Here is a 16,148-nt window from a genome sequence, read left to right as displayed (position 1 = left end):
CCTTCAATATCTGAAAAATACCCAGCATGAGAGAGAGAGAGAGAGAGAGAGAGAGAGAGAGAGAGAGAGAGAGAGAGAGAGAGAGAGAGAGATCTTAATTTGTGTGCCATTTTTATTTAACACATTTATGTGTCAAGATGTCATTTATAAATCTATTTTGATCTCTTTATGCCACTTTAGCACCTCAACACTGGAATGTGACTCATCATTAAATAGATATCTGGGACTGGATTAGAATTGGGAAAATGCCTGATGTCTCTACCAATATCTGACAAGATGATTATACCTTGTCAAGCCTTAATTATAGATCATCCTGGTCCAAACCTGAAGGACCACTACATCTGCACAAAATCTGTTTATTTGTTAATCTTCAATTCTATTGACTGTAGTGTTGAAAAATGAATACAGTTCATTATTCCTCCTTCATTATACAGTTCCTTATACACTTTTTCTCCATTGTGGGTAATGTTTAATTTTGTGGGAAAACATTTATTGGATACAGGTTGGCTCTCTTTCTCTTTCTATCTCTTTCTTGCTTCTCTGAAGCTAATAGACAGAAAAAAGATGCAGAAAACTTCAAGGTGCAAAGTGGGAGAAATCTTAAAGGAGAGTCTTTAAACACGATTGTTATTGTTAGATGCCTTCTATGAATGTAAAATAAAGAAAGAATGAAAGAAAGAAAGGAAGAAAAAGGAGAAGGAGATTTGACTAATTATTATTGATGCTTGTTTAATCTGGTAATTAGTAGAAGTAGATTATTTGGAGATTTAGAAGGTCCCTTTAAAGTGAATGGTTACTGTAGACATGATAACATATTAGAAATAATTAATTAAAATAAATTAAATAATTAAATAATGTCATAAACATCATGTCAGGGATGTGCTATCTCAGTGGTTAAGGTGTTGGACTACTGATTGGGTGGTCATGAGTTGTTCGGCTCCACCAAGCTGCCACTCTGGGCCCCTGAGCAAGGCCCTTAACCCTCAATTGCTCAGTTTTAAAAAATGAAATAAAATGTAACTCCCACTGGAAAAGGGTGTCTGCTAAATGATGTAAATGTAAATATGGACCAATATTTGTCAAATCCTTTTGTCCAATCAGAGCAGAGTAAGATCTGGTATTAATGCAACATTCAGTCACTTTGATAAGCATTTCATTTTGAATTGGTTGATGTTTATATATTTATTTATGTTTTTTTTATATATATATATATATATATATATATATATATATATATATATATATATATATATATATATATATATATATATTTATTTATTTTTTATTATTTTTTTTCTATTTTTTCAGATGACTCACAAACCAAGTTCCATCCAATCGTTGTCTTCGACAGAGCACCTCCTCAAGGCAGAAGCATGAACGTTTTTTTCTCTATGCCTTTGTGAGTAAGACAGTGAAGGGATCAGTCTGGAGAGCTGATGCTGAGAGACTGGGCTAAAAGGCTTTAATGCTGTAAGTAGCCTACGTTTCAGTTGTAGTTACCTTCTGTTTGTGTGATGTTTAAATAAAGCTGTGCCACTTCACCTGCATTGATCTACGGGTGTGTGTTTGAGGACCCACTTGTTTCTAGTCAGTGGGTGGAAATGCAGTGTGTTGTAGCACTTGTGTTACCACAGGCTCTTAACAGATCCATGTTTTGATTGCTTTCTGCATCACCTTGTAAAAAGAAAAAAAACATTATTTATTTTTTTGTTGCCAAATTGATAATGATTGCAAATATGTGGAAGGTATCAATGATGACTACTGAACATAATTGTGATAAACTGTTATGTGTAAAAAAAAAATAATGAGTGTGTGAGAGTGTGTGTGTGTGTGTGTGTGTGTGTGTGTGTGTGTGTGTGTGTGTGTGTGTGTGTGTGTGTGCGTTTACACCAGCTTGTGTGTACACCAGCTGAGCTTAAGTGAAAGGAACAAGCATAACTTTATTGCACAATATAATTTGCCTTCAGAACCCCAACTGTGCACCATAATAATCCAACCTGCACCATAGGAGATACAGGAATAAAACTGAAGATGGCATTTATTCATTGAGAAGACGTGTGCATTTGAATTTTTCACCTGGGAAAGTGTAAAACAAATTGACTACCTCTGACATTCTCAGCTGACTGGGTCGAACCTTTGGGTCGTTGAAGAAGGTCAGAATACACATGTAGCTGCTTTTGGTTTGGAAACTTTCAATAAAGTATCATCTTGAGGCCAGAGAAAAGCATTAACTCAAGTACTTTTCCTTTTGTCTAGTCATCTTTATACTCTATATGTATATTTATATAGTGTGAGTTATGGAGTACAATATTGTGTTCTAGTGTCACATCACATCATTATATAATCGCTGCCATTTTGTGGGTCTAATAGAGGAATAACATCATCAATGTAATGAATGCTAGATAGCTCTTGATGTTCCAGGGCAACAGAGATGCCAGGAAATGTTTTACAGTTTTACCCACCCTGCCCCACTGCAGTACAGTACACACTACACATTAAAAAGAATGACAAAATAAATATTTCAAACTAGACACATTCTTCAACATCCATCTAGATCATACAGTCAGAGCTAGATTTGTTAAAGATGGTTAATAAAAGTACCGTTTGCAAAATATTCCTCCATCTGTCTTCTGCATTTGAATTCATATTCACATTTATGGCGTTCGGCAATGTCCTTATCAAGAGTGCCCTTAATCTTATTAAAAATGAAATGAGATTGGGCATAGAAGACTTTATTATCACCACATATATATTACAGCACAAAGGAATTCAATTTTGGGATCAGAGCTGAGAGGCAGCTATGACACAGCACCCCTGGAGAAGGGAGGGTTAAGGGCCCTGCTCAGTTGCCCTAAAGTGGCAGCTTGACAGTACTGGAGCTTGAACCTTGACTTTTAGATCAACAACCCAGAGCCTTAACCACTTGAGCCACCACTGCCCCCTTACAGAAGTGATATTGAAGTCTTTAGCAATGAATACATCAATACTGGTTCACTAGGTCACTGATTAAATGACTGCCAGTGACTAAGCTGTTCAGATATCTAGGTTCCAGAACAGAGAAGAATCTTGATGCATGCCTTGTACACCGAGAGATGGCTGGTCCAGTCAAACAGTGCTGGAGGATATGATGGAGCATGCTGCAGTGCTGGGTGTGATAAGAGCTTTGAGGTAAATGAGAGCTGGTCTGTTTTTTTTGTTTTTTTTTTATTTATTTATTGCTGCCACTGAATTAAGCAACTGTTTTTTAAATGTGAAGAGTCAGGGAAAGTGAAAGCCAGTGGAGAGAGCGTATAAATGAGTGATAAGGTTGTGAGTTCAAATCCCAGGTTCTCCAAGCTCAATTGCCTTTAATTGCTCAGTTGTATAAAATGAGAAAATTATATGTCACTCTAGATAACGGCATTTGGCAAATGTCATAAATGTAAATAGGTGGTGTGGGAGGAAGGTTCTGGATCATACTGGATGAGTTTCTGAGATCAAATGGAGCTCAGATGCAGACAAGAAGCACTCTTGAAATGACAAGGGACTGAACAAGGATCCGAGCACCCCGTGTGGATAGAAATGAATGAATCCTTATGATTTTATAAAAAAAAAAAAAAAAAAAGACATTGATATGAGGGTGTCAGATTAGCAATGTAAGGAGAAACGGACAGTTAATTGTCAATGCTTAGCACAAGGTATATCTACTTAGCTAGAAGTGTTCTGACCTAGGATAAGTTTGTACCTAATTATCTGTTCTGTACACATACATCTGATGTGGATGGGGTCCCATGATGACCCTAATTATTAAAAAAAAAAACAGTTGATACCCAAACCACACCTTTTCCTCAGTGGATATTATTATTAAGATACTATAGGCTTGTTCCAGAAGAACTGCTGCTGTAATCCTAAAGACTGTCATGTGTTCATGCCAGCGTTTTTGTTCAAAATACTTTTAATAGAGCCTAACAGTTCAATTTTTTGAATGAACACACCATTAAAATGGGGTGAAATTCAATTAATATAATCGATAGATTCGTAAATATCAAAATTAAATGGTAAAAATATGTACGATTTTTTAATATATTCTATGCTAAAGTTGTGCTGTTTATACATAAATAGTCACATTTGAATTCTCACCTAAGGTTAATTTGCCTTTTTGTTGATTTTCTGATTATTTCCAACAGGATTGCTTTGAGAGTTTTAAAAGTAACTTAGCTAGTGTTCTATGTTTAGAAACGATCCATACCAGATAAAAGTTGGTACAAGATCAATATTTCTTTATATGTCTACATATTAATGTGACAACCAAAAAAATGTCAGTGGACTGTCAGACTAATTTTTTTTCTTTTTCTTGCTGGATTTTGTCAGTCAAATGTAATTACGAATTTTATATTAAGGCTGTTGGTTGTGTGACTTGTAGAATCTTCCAAATGTTTCCAGGTTTGGTACATTTTTGGTAACCCACAATGGATTATTCATGGAAAATGTCACAAATAAGACAGTAGGAGTGCAAGTGGAGGGTACTTTAAAAAGAAAAAATGAAAAAATAGAAATTAGGATGAAGAACAAACAGGGAAAGTGAACAATCCAAAATTGGCAGAGTTAGAGCAGGTACAAACAGAAATGTGTCAAGAGGTATAAACAGATCTGCATAAAAATCAGGAGATTAAAAAAGGCTTGGTAATGTCACAAACACACCAGAACTGAGCTTATACTTTGTAACACTGAACTGAAGCAATAAAAGGTGATGACCAAACATGTATAATTAAAGACAGGGAACATAATCAGAAGGCTGGTGACTATGAGCATGGGAGCATGAGGTGGTTCATTGTGTAAAACAACGTTTTTGTGGATAGAAATGAATGAATTGTGATGTTACGCAATGTGTCAGAAAAATACAATATCCTACATTTAACAACTGGTTAAATAGATATGGACAAAACTCTTCTTGTCAGGAATTGGCCTGGGCTTTTTCTTGTTTGGACACTAGGGGGACATTGTTGCAGTTCGTGCCATGTGTCTTTGTTTTTTGTTTTTTTTTTTGTATCACTTGTGTTAGCCCTGCCCTTGACTTATCCGATTCCACCTCTGCACACTTGTTCCTTGCGTTTCAATCACTGTCACTCTATTTATACCAGTTGTCTTGCATCTGTTTTTTGCTGAGTCCTTGTATTTGTGTTTGTGTTCCCATCTTTAGCGTTTCCAGTTTCCTAGTGTTTCTAGCCCTTTGCTATGTTTTCCTAACAAACCACCTTTTTATGTTATCCCTGCAATTGGGTTTGAAATTTTATCTTTTAAGACAACTGTTTTTTCCAACACTACTTCTTCTACTTTCCCTGTTAGGGTTCACCACGGCAAATCAACCGTTTCCACCTAACTTTATCCTCTGCATCCTCTACTCTCGTGCCAGCTAATTAACTTCATGTCCACAAACCCTTCTTCCTCCTTTCCTTTCTTGACTTACAGTAGTCCGATTTCTCCCGGCACCCTGCAGGTCAACAGTGTGGCTAGATTATATATAGACAAAACTCCTAAACATAAAATAAAATAATGCAATTTTGGAAACTTTTTAGTTTAACTTCTAGTTATAGCAGACTGTGAATGTATTCATATACAATAGTAAGTTATTTATGTGAAAGATTTTTAACCATTACCTTCCTGCAATTATCTGAGCTCGTCATTAAAAGTTTACAAAAACTATACTATGTAGAAACAAATAAAAGTCATAGAGCTTGTGTGACAAATGTCTTCGACAAGACGCAGCCATGTAACGGATCCGATCACGGCTGAAAGCTGTTGGACCTCCTGTTGTTCAGTAAGCAAGACACTTTGCTGCAGCTGGCAATTCTACAGATGTAAATTAAAATGGATTACAGCATGGCGATGCAGACAGAATAGTAAAGATATGTCACAAATAAAATGCTACATCCTGTTTAGAATTCATCAATGCTATAGAAAAACCAGCCCCTAACGTATAAGAACACGGCGATATTTGTCGAATGTCCTGGATTAGCAGGCGTGTTTGATTGAATGCTGGAAGGGAGCCAGAGATACAAAATACAGCAGTGCTGAAGCCTGTTTATTTTAATTCCATTCATTCTCCCCTAGCCACTTCTCTAGAGTGAGAGCCATGGCACGGTTAATCCTCAGGGTGCCAATTTTATATGTTTATTTATTTATTTATTTTTGGCAGAATAGGTTCTTTTCTGTAATTATTCCTTCATTCATCTTCAGTAACTGCTTTATGCTGATCAGGGTGAATATGATGCACTGCAGGCAAGATGGGACATCAGACCATACCTCACACACACACACACACACACACACACGCACACGCATACACTTTACACACTCATTCACACCTGGGCCAATTAAGCTTCTCACAAATCAACATGTTTTGGACAGTGCTAGGAAACTGAAGAAGCTGAAGGAAATCCACAATGGTGAACATAGAAAATTCCACACACACCATACCACAAGGTCAGGATCAAACCAGGAGCTGTGTTTGCCTAACAAAACCCCCACCCCCCCACCCCCCAAACGCCACAGCCCCCTGTTTGCTACTGTACAACACCAACGATAAACGCTTTACGCAGTCATCCCCAGTGTTCTCTACTTCTGAATGAATGCACATATTTTTGCACTAATTCACATATATTATGTGATATACACCTATACATATAGACCAAAAGCAAACCCAAACCTATAACAATGAAAATTGCACACATTCATTCCTGTGTTCATTTTGACAAGTAACCTGGATTGCTTTGAGAGTTTAGAAATCCTCCATATCAAAGTTAAGTTTATAAACGCTCCTTTTAAAAAAAAAAGTGTACCAGATCGATATTTCATTAGAAGTCTACATATTATGTGACCAAATGAAAAAAAGAAGATTCATTCTGCACGGCTAACTGTAATAGAGTGTGAATGGATTGTCATACTGACTTTTGCTGGGTTTTGTAAGTAAATGTAATTATTGTATTTGTGCCATTATTTATGTATTGTAGACACCGAGGGAAAGAAAAGAACACATAGGGGATGATTACTTTTTGGCAACGGTAGTGTAGTCTATCTATCTATCTATCTATCTATCTATAGAGAGATCTATATCTATCTATCTAGAGAGACACAAAGAGAGAGAGAGATGGAGAGAGAGAGAGAGAGAGAGAGAGAGAGAGCTTCTCTATTCATGTTAGTGTCCAATCTGTTCAGGATTGAATTACAACTTGGAGCCATCTTGCAAAACATTGAAAAGTATTTGAAAGAAAGAAAGAAAGAAAGAAAGAAAGAAAGAAAGAAAGAAAGAAAGAAAGAATCTGAAACTGTAATGAAAAAAGCAAAAAAGAACTGAGTTAGCGATTAACTTTAAAAACTAAGTCTTAACAATAACTAAAAATTATACTTTCTTCCTTATTTTATAGTAATATTACTTCTAATTCTGATCTAACTTTATATATCTATTTTTATGTTTGCCCACAGTCTTTCTTGCTGTTTTCCGTAATTCTATTCTTAGGATATTCTTTATTTTATTTTTAATTTTTATTCTGATCGATTCTATTTTCATGATGCTGACAGTCGATAAAGCATTTCACGTCTTATATCATGTGTTATAAAGTGTATAGTTGTGTATGTTGTATGTGACAAATTAAAATTAGAATTTGATTTGAATCTGTCATCTAGTGTTTACTGTGTTGCCATAGAAACAACTAATTTCCTTGTCCATAACCCTTCTCATTTTATTAAAGCCTTAGTTGTGACACGGTGTAAACGTTCTTGTTTTTGTGTGAAAACATTTGTACCAACTCCCACCCACACCCTTGTACACACACACACACACACACACACACACACACAAACACACACACATGTGCATGTTCAGCTTTACTGTCTTAATTTTTCAACCATGATGCTGGATGACTGGTTTTATCTCACGGTGTGTGATTACAGCTTGCGTGTCAATAGAAATCTACATTACTTTGACTTAAATGGAATTACGCAAAAGATCTGGCTTTATTATCCACCGCACATTGTGCAGAAGAGTGAGATTTAGAGAATTACACCACCAGCTGTCTGTGCACAGTTGGACGGATGTTAGCTGGCTACAGATGCGTCATGCCTGTCTTCGTGTTCACTAACTAAAACTCTCACTCTCTCTCAGTGCACCATTTCTGCAGTCTCTCTCTCTCTTTCTCTTTCCCTCTTACATATACTCTCATGCACACACATATACACACACAGACCGAATGTCTAAAATTCTGACAGTACATGTCTTGCAATCTTTCTAAAATAAGACTACGGATCAAGAGCGTTGGCATTTGAAGACGACGTGGACCAAGGAGATGTTTCCTGGTGGAGTTTGAAGAATTAGAAAAAGAAAGCTGCATGTGAAGAATTCCATTGGCCTTGTCCCATCTCTGGGTATATGTATATGAATGTGTGTGTGTGTGTGTGTGTGTGTGTGTGTGTGTGTGTGTGTGTGTGTGTGTGTGTGTGTGTGTGTGAAGGAAGAGCAGCACTGACAGCCCAGGCCACTCAGCCCTCTAGTGATTAATGCCTGACCTTTCTGGCTTGTCTTGACACTGGATGTTGCTTAAGACATGTCTTGGCGTACGCCCTCACTAGATGTCACGCATGCCTGCCTTGATGTGAAAGGTTCTGTCGCTAATCTTTTCTCTCAGAGTACAGATTTTCAGAGGTTTGGGATTGCTGAAAGCTATTTTTTTCAAACTAGAAAAGTTTCATTGTGTTCTTTTCCCATCACCCTCCTACAACACCTGATCTTTCTTGGGTAGAGATAGAGAAAGTAATGAATGGGAAAGAGAGAGAAAGAAAATGGAGAGAGGAGTAAAAAGAGAGTGTAATTTGTGGCTTGACAAAGAAAAAAGTTTCTGCTAATGCTATTTACTGGATTCGTTACCACGAACAAAGTGAATTAGTTCAGCATTAATGCATCCTAAGTACTGATAAAAAAAGATACGTAGCTTTTTTTTTCTTTAATAAACTGCTGCATTAACAGATGATTATTTCATCCATGACTAAATATAATTCCACACTGCCTACAGACTTAATTAGTATATTCTTTGTATTTATGTAAAAGGACATGTAGTTATATAATCGACGATATAATTCGCACGTTTCTTTGGTGTGGAAGTTTCACTCGGAGAAATGAAGTAATTCTACGTAATTTAATTGATTTGGTTATTTATTAGATACAGAATAGTATAGAAATAGTTCATGTATGCGAATTTAGTTAACATTTAAACGTTTGGGCCCTTGAGCAAGGCCCTTAACCTTCCCTGCTCCAGTGGTGCTGTATCATGACAGTCCCTACTCTAAAGACTTCTTCTAAACAAATCATGGCCTCAGTAATATAATAGAATTTTCACATGATATGAGGCCATCGCTGCTCAGTTTCTGATTGGGTGACTGTTGCTAAGCATCTAGCCGTAAGATTTTAACACCACAGGGTTTCACACAGTGTATGTTTGGCACTGAAGTGTGGGGTTAAAAGCAGTGAAATTCTGTTTCGGAGCAGAGTTTTATAACCCCGAGTAAAAAGCTGTGCTTCTAAATTACAAGTGTGAAATGTTCCTCTATCTGGGTTAGATGCCAGATACAGATTAAACTAATCCGGGGTTAAATGCAGTGAGAAAAAACTCTATAGATTCTAAAGCAATAATGAGTTCAGCTTGATAACAGTAGTAGTGACATAACATTTCTGGTCTCCACATGGAGGCATGTGTTCAAATCCTACTTCTGACAGTTGTTTGTTACTGACTGAAAGACCTAACACAAAACATAAATTGATCCCCTGTGACAAAATTGTTTAGACAAAACTAGCTATTATGCTACTTTAAAAAAAAAAAAAAGAAACAAAACCTTGCACCCCAGTCAGAATGGCCGAGTGGTCTAAGGCGCCAGACTCAAGGTTCATTACCTTCCAGGTTGCTGGGTGTTCTGGTCTCCACATGGAGGCGTGGGTTCAAATCCCACTTCTGACAGTTGTTTGTTACTGACTGGAAGACCAAACATAAATTGATCCCCTGTGACAAAATTGTATACACAAAACTAGCCATTATGCTGATTTATTAGATAACCGGACATGATCCTGCAGCGCGTCAGTCAGAATGGCTGAGCGGTCTACGGTGCCAGACTCAAGGTTCATTACCTTCCAGGTTGCTGGGTGTTCTGGTCAAATCCCACTTCTGACAGTTGTTTGTTACTGACTGAAAGACCTAACACAAAACATAAATTGAGCCCCTGTGACAAAATTGTATGCAAAGAACGAGACATTAATTAACGGGACCGGACATTAACCGGACGTGATTCTGCAGCATGTCAGTCAGAATGGCCGAGCGGTCTAAGGCGCCAGACTCAAGGTTCATTACCTTCCATGTTGCTGGGTGTTCTGTTCAAATCCCACTTCTGACAGTTGTTTATTACTGACTGGAAGACCTATCATAAATTGATCCCCTGTGACAAAATTGTATACACAAAACTAGCCATTACGCTGATTTATTAAATAACCGGACGTGATCCTGCAGCGCGTCAGTCAGAATGGCCGAGCGGTCTAAGGCGCCAGACTCAAGGTTCATTACCTTCCAGGTTGCTGGGTGTTCTGGTCTCCAAATGGAGGCGTGGGTTCAAATCCCACTTCTGACAGTTGTTTGTTTCTGACTGGAAGACCAAAAATAAATTGATCCCCTGTGACAAAATTGTATGCACAAAACTAGCCATTATGCTGATTTATTAAATAACCGGACGTGATCCTGCAGCGCGTAAGTCAGAATGGCCGAGCGGTCTAAGGCGCCAGACTCAAGGTTCATTACCTTCCAGGTTGCTGGGTGTTCTGGTCTCCACATGGAGGCGTGGGTTCAAATCCCACTTCTGACAGTTGCTTGTTACTGACTGAAAGACCTAACACAAAACATAAATTGATCCCCTGTGACAAAATTGTATACAAAGAACGAGCCATTATGCTGATTTATTCGATAACCAGACGTGGTCCTGCAGCATGTCTGTCAGAATGGCCGAGCGGTCTAAGGCGCCAGACTCAAGGTTCATTACCTTCCAGATTGCTGGGTGTTCTGGTCTCCACATGGAGGCGTGGGTTCAAATCCCACTTCTGACAGTTGCTTGTTACTGACTGGAAGACCAAACATAAATTGATCCCCTGTGACAAAATTGTATACACAAAACTAGCCATTATGCTGATTTATTAAATAACCGGACGTGAACCTGCAGCGCGTCAGTCAGAATGGCCGAGCGGTCTAAGGCGCCAGACTCAAGGTTCATTACCCTCCAGGTTGCTGGGTGTTCTGGTCTCCACATGGAGGCGTGGGTTCAAATCCCACTTCTGACAGTTGTTTGTTACTGACTGGAAGACCTATCATAAATGTATCCCTTGTGACACAACTGTTTAGACAAAACTAGCTATTATGTTACTTTAAAAAAAAATTAAGAAACATAACCTTGCATCCCCGTCGGAATGGCCGAGCGGTCTAAGGCGCCAGACTCAAGGTTCATTACCTTCCAGATTGCTGGGTGTTCTGGTCTCCACATGGAGGCGTGGGTTCAAATCCCACTTCTGACAGTTGCTTGTTACTGACTGGAAGACCAAACATAAATTGATCCCCTGTGACAAAATTGTATACACAAAACTAGCCATTATGCTGATTTATTAAATAACCGGACGTGATCCTGCAGCGCGTCAGTCAGAATGGCCGAGCGGTCTAAGGCGCCAGACTCAAGGTTCATTACCTTCCAGGTTGCTGGGTGTTCTGGTCTCCACATGGAGGCGTGGGACACAAAACTAGCCATTATGCTGATTTATTAAATAACCGGACGTGATCTTGCAGCGCGTCACTCAGAATGGCCGAGCGGTGAGCGGTCTAAGGCGCCAGACTCAAGGTTCATTACCTTCCAGGTTGCTGGGTGTTCTGGTCTCCACATGGAGGCGTGGGTTCAAATCCCACTTCTGACAGTTGTTTATTACTGACTGGAAGACCTATCATAAATTGATCCCCTGTGACAAAATTGTATACACAAAACTAGCCATTATGCTGATTTATTAAATAACCGGACGTGATCTTGCAGCGCGTCACTCAGAATGGCCGAGCGGTGAGCGGTCTAAGGCGCCAGACTCAAGGTTCATTACCTTCCAGGTTGCTGGGTGTTCTGGTCTCCACATGGAGGCGTGGTTTCAAATCCCACTTCTGACAGTCGCTTGTTTCTGACTGGAAGACCTATCATAAATGTATCCCTTGTGACACAACTGTTTAGACAAAACTAGCTATTATGCTACTTTAAAAAAAAATTTAAGAAACAAAACCTTGCACCCCAGTCAGAATTGCCGAGTGGTCTAAGGCGCCAGTCTCAAGGTTCATTACCTTCCAAGTTGCTGGGTGTTCTGGTCTCCACATGGAGGCGTGGGTTCAAATCCCACTTCTGACAGTTGTTTGTTTCTGACTGGAAGACCTATCATAAATGTATCCCTTGTGACACAACTGTTTAGACAAAACTAGCTTTTATGTTACTTTAAAAAAAAATTAAGAAACCAAACCTTGCATCCCAGTCAGAATGGCCGAGCGGTCTAAGGCGCCAGACTCAAGGTTCATTACCTTCCAGGTTGCTGGGTGTTCTGGTCTCCACATGGAGGCGTGGGTTCAAATCCCACTTCTGACAGTTGTTTGTTACTGACTGGAAGACCTATCATAAATGTATCCCTTGTGACACAACTGTTTAGACAAAACTAGCTATTATGTTACTTTAAAAAAAAATTAAGAAACATAACCTTGCATCCCCGTCAGAATGGCCGAGCGGTCTAAGGCGCCAGATTCAAGGTTCATTACCTTCCATGTTGATGGGTGTTCTGTTCAAATCCCACTTCTGACAGTTGTTTATTACTGACTGGAAGACCTATCATAAATTGATCCCCTGTGACAAAATTGTATACACAAAACTAGCCATTATGCTGATTTATTAAATAACCGGACGTGATCCTGCAGCGCGTCACTCAGAATGGCCGAGCGGTGAGCGGTCTAAGGCGCCAGACTCAAGGTTCATTACCTTCCAGGTTGCTGGGTGTTCTGGTCTCCACATGGAGGCGTGGGTTCAAATCCCACTTCTGACAGTTGTTTGTTACTGACTTTAAGACCTATCATAAATTGATCCCCTGTGACAAAATTGTATACAAATAACGAGACATTATACTGATTTATTAGATAACCGGCCGTGATCCTGCAGCGCGTCAGTCAGAATGGCCGAGCGGTCTAAGGCGCCAGACTCAAGGTTCATTACCTTCCAGGTTGCTGGGTGTTCAGGTCTCCAAAGGGAGCCGTTGGTTCAAATCCCACTTCTGACAGTTGATTGTTACTGACTGGAAGACCAAACATAAATTGATCCCCTGTGACAAAGTTGTATGCACAAAACTAACCATTATGCTGATTTATTAAATAACCAGACGTGATCCTGCAGCATGTCTGTCAGAATGGCCGAGCGGTCTAAGGCGCCAGACTCAAGGTTCATTACCTTCCAGTTTGCTGGGTGTTCTGGTCTCCACATGGAGGCGAGGGTTCTAATCCCACTTCTGACAGTTGCTTGTTACTGACTGGAAGACCTATCATAAATGTACCACTTGTGACACAACTGTTTAGACAAAACTAGCTATTATGTTACTTTAAAAAAAAATTAAGAAACATAACCTTGCATCCCAGTCAGAATGGCCGAGCGGTCTAAGGCGCCAGACTCAAGGTTCATTACCTTCCGGGTTGCTGGGTGTTCTAGTCTCCCCATGGAGGCGTGGGTTCAAATCCCACTTCTGACAGTTGTTTGTTACTGACTGGAAGACCTATCATAAATGTATCCCTTGTGACACAACTGTTTAGACAAAACTAGCTATTATGTTACTTTAAAAAAAAATTAAGAAACAAAACCTTGCATCCCAGTCAGAATGGCCGAGCGGTCTAAGGCGCCAGACTCAAGGTTCATTACCTTCCAGGTTGCTGGGTGTTCTGGTCTCCACATGGAGGCGTGGGTTCAAATCCCACTTCTGACAGTTGTTTGTTACTGATTGGAAGACCTATCATAAATGTATCCCTTGTGACACAACTGTTTAGACAAAACTAGCTATTATGCTACTTTAAAAAAAAATTTAAGAAACAAAACCTTGCACCCCAGTCAGAATGGCCGAGTGGTCTAAGGCGCCAGACTCAAGGTTCATTACCTTCCAAGTTGCTGGGTGTTCTGGTCTCCACATGGAGGCGTGGGTTCAAATCCCACTTCTGACAGTTGTTTGTTTCTGACTGGAAGACCTATCATAAATGTATCCCTTGTGACACAACTGTTTAGACAAAATTAGCTTTTATGTTATTTTAAAAAAAAATTAAGAAACCAAACCTTGCATCCCAGTCAGAATGGCCGAGTGGTCTAAGGCGCCAGACTCAAGGTTCATTACCTTCCAGGTGGCTGGGTGTTCTGGTCTCCACATGGAGGCGTGGGTTCAAATCCCACTTCTGACAGTTGTTTGTTACTGACTGGAAGACCTATCATAAATGTATCCCTTGTGACACAACATTATAGACAAAACTAGCTATTATGTTACTTTAAAAAATAATTAAGAAACATAACCTTGCATCCCCGTCAGAATGGCCGAGCGGTCTAAGGCGCCAGACTCAAGGTTCATTACCTTCCAGGTTGCTGGGTGTTCTGGTCTCCACATGGAGGCGTGGGTTCAAATCCCACTTCTGACAGTTGCTTGTTACTGACTGGAAGACCAAACATAAATTGATCCCCTGTGACAAAATTGTATACACAAAACTAGCCATTATGCTGATTTATTAAATAACCGGACGTGGTCCTGCAGCGCGTCAGTCAGAATGGCCGAGCGGTCTAAGGCGCCAGACTCAAGGTTCATTACCTTCCAGGTTGCTGGGTGTTCTGGTCTCCACATGGAGGCATGGGTTCAAATCCCACTTCTGACAGTTGTTTGTTACTGACTGGAAGACCTATCATAAATGTATCCCTTGTGACACAACTGTTTAGACAAAACTAGCTATTATGTTACTTTAAAAAAAAATTAAGAAACATAACCTTGCATCCCCGTCAGAATGGCCGAGCGGTCTAAGGCGCCAGACTCAAGGTTCATTACCTTCCAGGTTGCTGGGTGTTCTGGTCTCCACATGGAGGCGTGGGTTCAAATCCCACTTCTGACAGTTGTTTGTTACTGACTGGAAGACCTATCATAAATTGATCCCCTGTGACAAAATTGTGTACAAATAATGAGACATTATGCTGATTTATTAGATAACCGGACGTGATTCTGCAGCATGTCAGTCAGAATGGCCGAGCGGTCTAAGGCGCCAGACTCAAGGTTCATTACCTTCCATGTTGATGCGTGTTCTGGTCTCCACATGGAGGCGTGGGTTCAAATCCAACTTCTGACAGTTGTTTGTTACTGACTGGAAGACCAAACATAAATTGATCCCCTGTGACAAAAGTGTATACACAAAACTAGCCATTATGCTGATTTATTAAATAACCGGACGTGATCTTGCCGAGTGTCAGTCAGAATGGCCGAGCGGTCTAAGGCGCCAGACTCAAGGTTCATTACCTTCCAGGTTGCTGGGTGTTCTGGTCTCCACATGGAGGCGTGGGTTCAAATCCCACTTCTGACAGTTGTTTGTTACTGACTTTAAGACCTATCATAAATTGATCCCCTGTGACAAAATTGTATACAAATAACGAGACATTATACTGATTTATTAGATAACCGGACGTGCTTCTGCAGCATGTCAGTCAGAATGGCCGAGCGGTCTAAGGCGCCAGACTCAAGGTTCATTACCTTCCATGTTGCTGGGTGTTCTGTTCAAATCCCACTTCTGACAGTTGTTTATTACTGACTGGAAGACCTATCATAAATTGATCCCTTGTGACAAAATTGTATACACAAAACTAGCCATTATGCTGCTTTATTAAATAACCGGCCGTGATCTTGCAGCGCGTCAGTCAGAATGGCCCAGCGGTCTAAGGCGCCAGACTCAAGGTTCATTACCTTCCAGGTTGCTGGGTGTTCAGGTCTCCAAAGGGAGCCGTTGGTTCAAATCCCACTTCTGACAGTTGATTGTTACTGACTGGAAGACCAACATAAATTGATCCCCTGTGACAAA

At 39.8% G+C, this 16,148-nt stretch overlaps 15 non-coding genes across 15 annotated transcripts; all 15 read left to right on the top strand.

The window, feature by feature from the left end:
- Positions 1-9,872: 9,872 nt before the first annotated feature.
- trnal-caa (transfer RNA leucine (anticodon CAA)) lies at positions 9,873-9,983 on the top strand. Its single transcript has 2 exons — positions 9,873-9,910; positions 9,938-9,983. It is a non-coding gene; the product is annotated as a tRNA-Leu (tRNA).
- A 550-nt stretch (positions 9,984-10,533) lies between these two features.
- Positions 10,534-10,644, top strand: trnal-caa (transfer RNA leucine (anticodon CAA)). Its single transcript has 2 exons — positions 10,534-10,571; positions 10,599-10,644. It is a non-coding gene; the product is annotated as a tRNA-Leu (tRNA).
- A 120-nt stretch (positions 10,645-10,764) lies between these two features.
- trnal-caa (transfer RNA leucine (anticodon CAA)) lies at positions 10,765-10,875 on the top strand. The gene is made up of 2 exons: positions 10,765-10,802; positions 10,830-10,875. It is a non-coding gene; the product is annotated as a tRNA-Leu (tRNA).
- A 127-nt stretch (positions 10,876-11,002) lies between these two features.
- On the top strand, positions 11,003-11,113 carry trnal-caa (transfer RNA leucine (anticodon CAA)). Its single transcript has 2 exons — positions 11,003-11,040; positions 11,068-11,113. It is a non-coding gene; the product is annotated as a tRNA-Leu (tRNA).
- A 120-nt stretch (positions 11,114-11,233) lies between these two features.
- trnal-caa (transfer RNA leucine (anticodon CAA)) lies at positions 11,234-11,344 on the top strand. The gene is made up of 2 exons: positions 11,234-11,271; positions 11,299-11,344. It is a non-coding gene; the product is annotated as a tRNA-Leu (tRNA).
- Positions 11,345-11,464: 120 nt separating this feature from the next.
- trnal-caa (transfer RNA leucine (anticodon CAA)) lies at positions 11,465-11,575 on the top strand. Its single transcript has 2 exons — positions 11,465-11,502; positions 11,530-11,575. It is a non-coding gene; the product is annotated as a tRNA-Leu (tRNA).
- A 120-nt stretch (positions 11,576-11,695) lies between these two features.
- trnal-caa (transfer RNA leucine (anticodon CAA)) lies at positions 11,696-11,965 on the top strand. Its single transcript has 2 exons — positions 11,696-11,733; positions 11,920-11,965. It is a non-coding gene; the product is annotated as a tRNA-Leu (tRNA).
- A 590-nt stretch (positions 11,966-12,555) lies between these two features.
- On the top strand, positions 12,556-12,666 carry trnal-caa (transfer RNA leucine (anticodon CAA)). The gene is made up of 2 exons: positions 12,556-12,593; positions 12,621-12,666. It is a non-coding gene; the product is annotated as a tRNA-Leu (tRNA).
- A 1,261-nt stretch (positions 12,667-13,927) lies between these two features.
- On the top strand, positions 13,928-14,038 carry trnal-caa (transfer RNA leucine (anticodon CAA)). The gene is made up of 2 exons: positions 13,928-13,965; positions 13,993-14,038. It is a non-coding gene; the product is annotated as a tRNA-Leu (tRNA).
- Positions 14,039-14,159: 121 nt separating this feature from the next.
- On the top strand, positions 14,160-14,270 carry trnal-caa (transfer RNA leucine (anticodon CAA)). The gene is made up of 2 exons: positions 14,160-14,197; positions 14,225-14,270. It is a non-coding gene; the product is annotated as a tRNA-Leu (tRNA).
- Positions 14,271-14,390: 120 nt separating this feature from the next.
- Positions 14,391-14,501, top strand: trnal-caa (transfer RNA leucine (anticodon CAA)). Its single transcript has 2 exons — positions 14,391-14,428; positions 14,456-14,501. It is a non-coding gene; the product is annotated as a tRNA-Leu (tRNA).
- Positions 14,502-14,621: 120 nt separating this feature from the next.
- Positions 14,622-14,732, top strand: trnal-caa (transfer RNA leucine (anticodon CAA)). The gene is made up of 2 exons: positions 14,622-14,659; positions 14,687-14,732. It is a non-coding gene; the product is annotated as a tRNA-Leu (tRNA).
- Positions 14,733-14,852: 120 nt separating this feature from the next.
- On the top strand, positions 14,853-14,963 carry trnal-caa (transfer RNA leucine (anticodon CAA)). Its single transcript has 2 exons — positions 14,853-14,890; positions 14,918-14,963. It is a non-coding gene; the product is annotated as a tRNA-Leu (tRNA).
- A 120-nt stretch (positions 14,964-15,083) lies between these two features.
- trnal-caa (transfer RNA leucine (anticodon CAA)) lies at positions 15,084-15,194 on the top strand. Its single transcript has 2 exons — positions 15,084-15,121; positions 15,149-15,194. It is a non-coding gene; the product is annotated as a tRNA-Leu (tRNA).
- A 351-nt stretch (positions 15,195-15,545) lies between these two features.
- Positions 15,546-15,656, top strand: trnal-caa (transfer RNA leucine (anticodon CAA)). Its single transcript has 2 exons — positions 15,546-15,583; positions 15,611-15,656. It is a non-coding gene; the product is annotated as a tRNA-Leu (tRNA).
- The last annotated feature ends 492 nt before the right edge of the window (positions 15,657-16,148 follow it).

Source organism: Tachysurus vachellii, chromosome 9 (assembly GCF_030014155.1).
Source record: "Tachysurus vachellii isolate PV-2020 chromosome 9, HZAU_Pvac_v1, whole genome shotgun sequence".
Lineage (NCBI taxonomy): Eukaryota > Metazoa > Chordata > Actinopteri > Siluriformes > Bagridae > Tachysurus > Tachysurus vachellii.
This window is presented reverse-complemented; position numbering and strand designations above follow the sequence as displayed.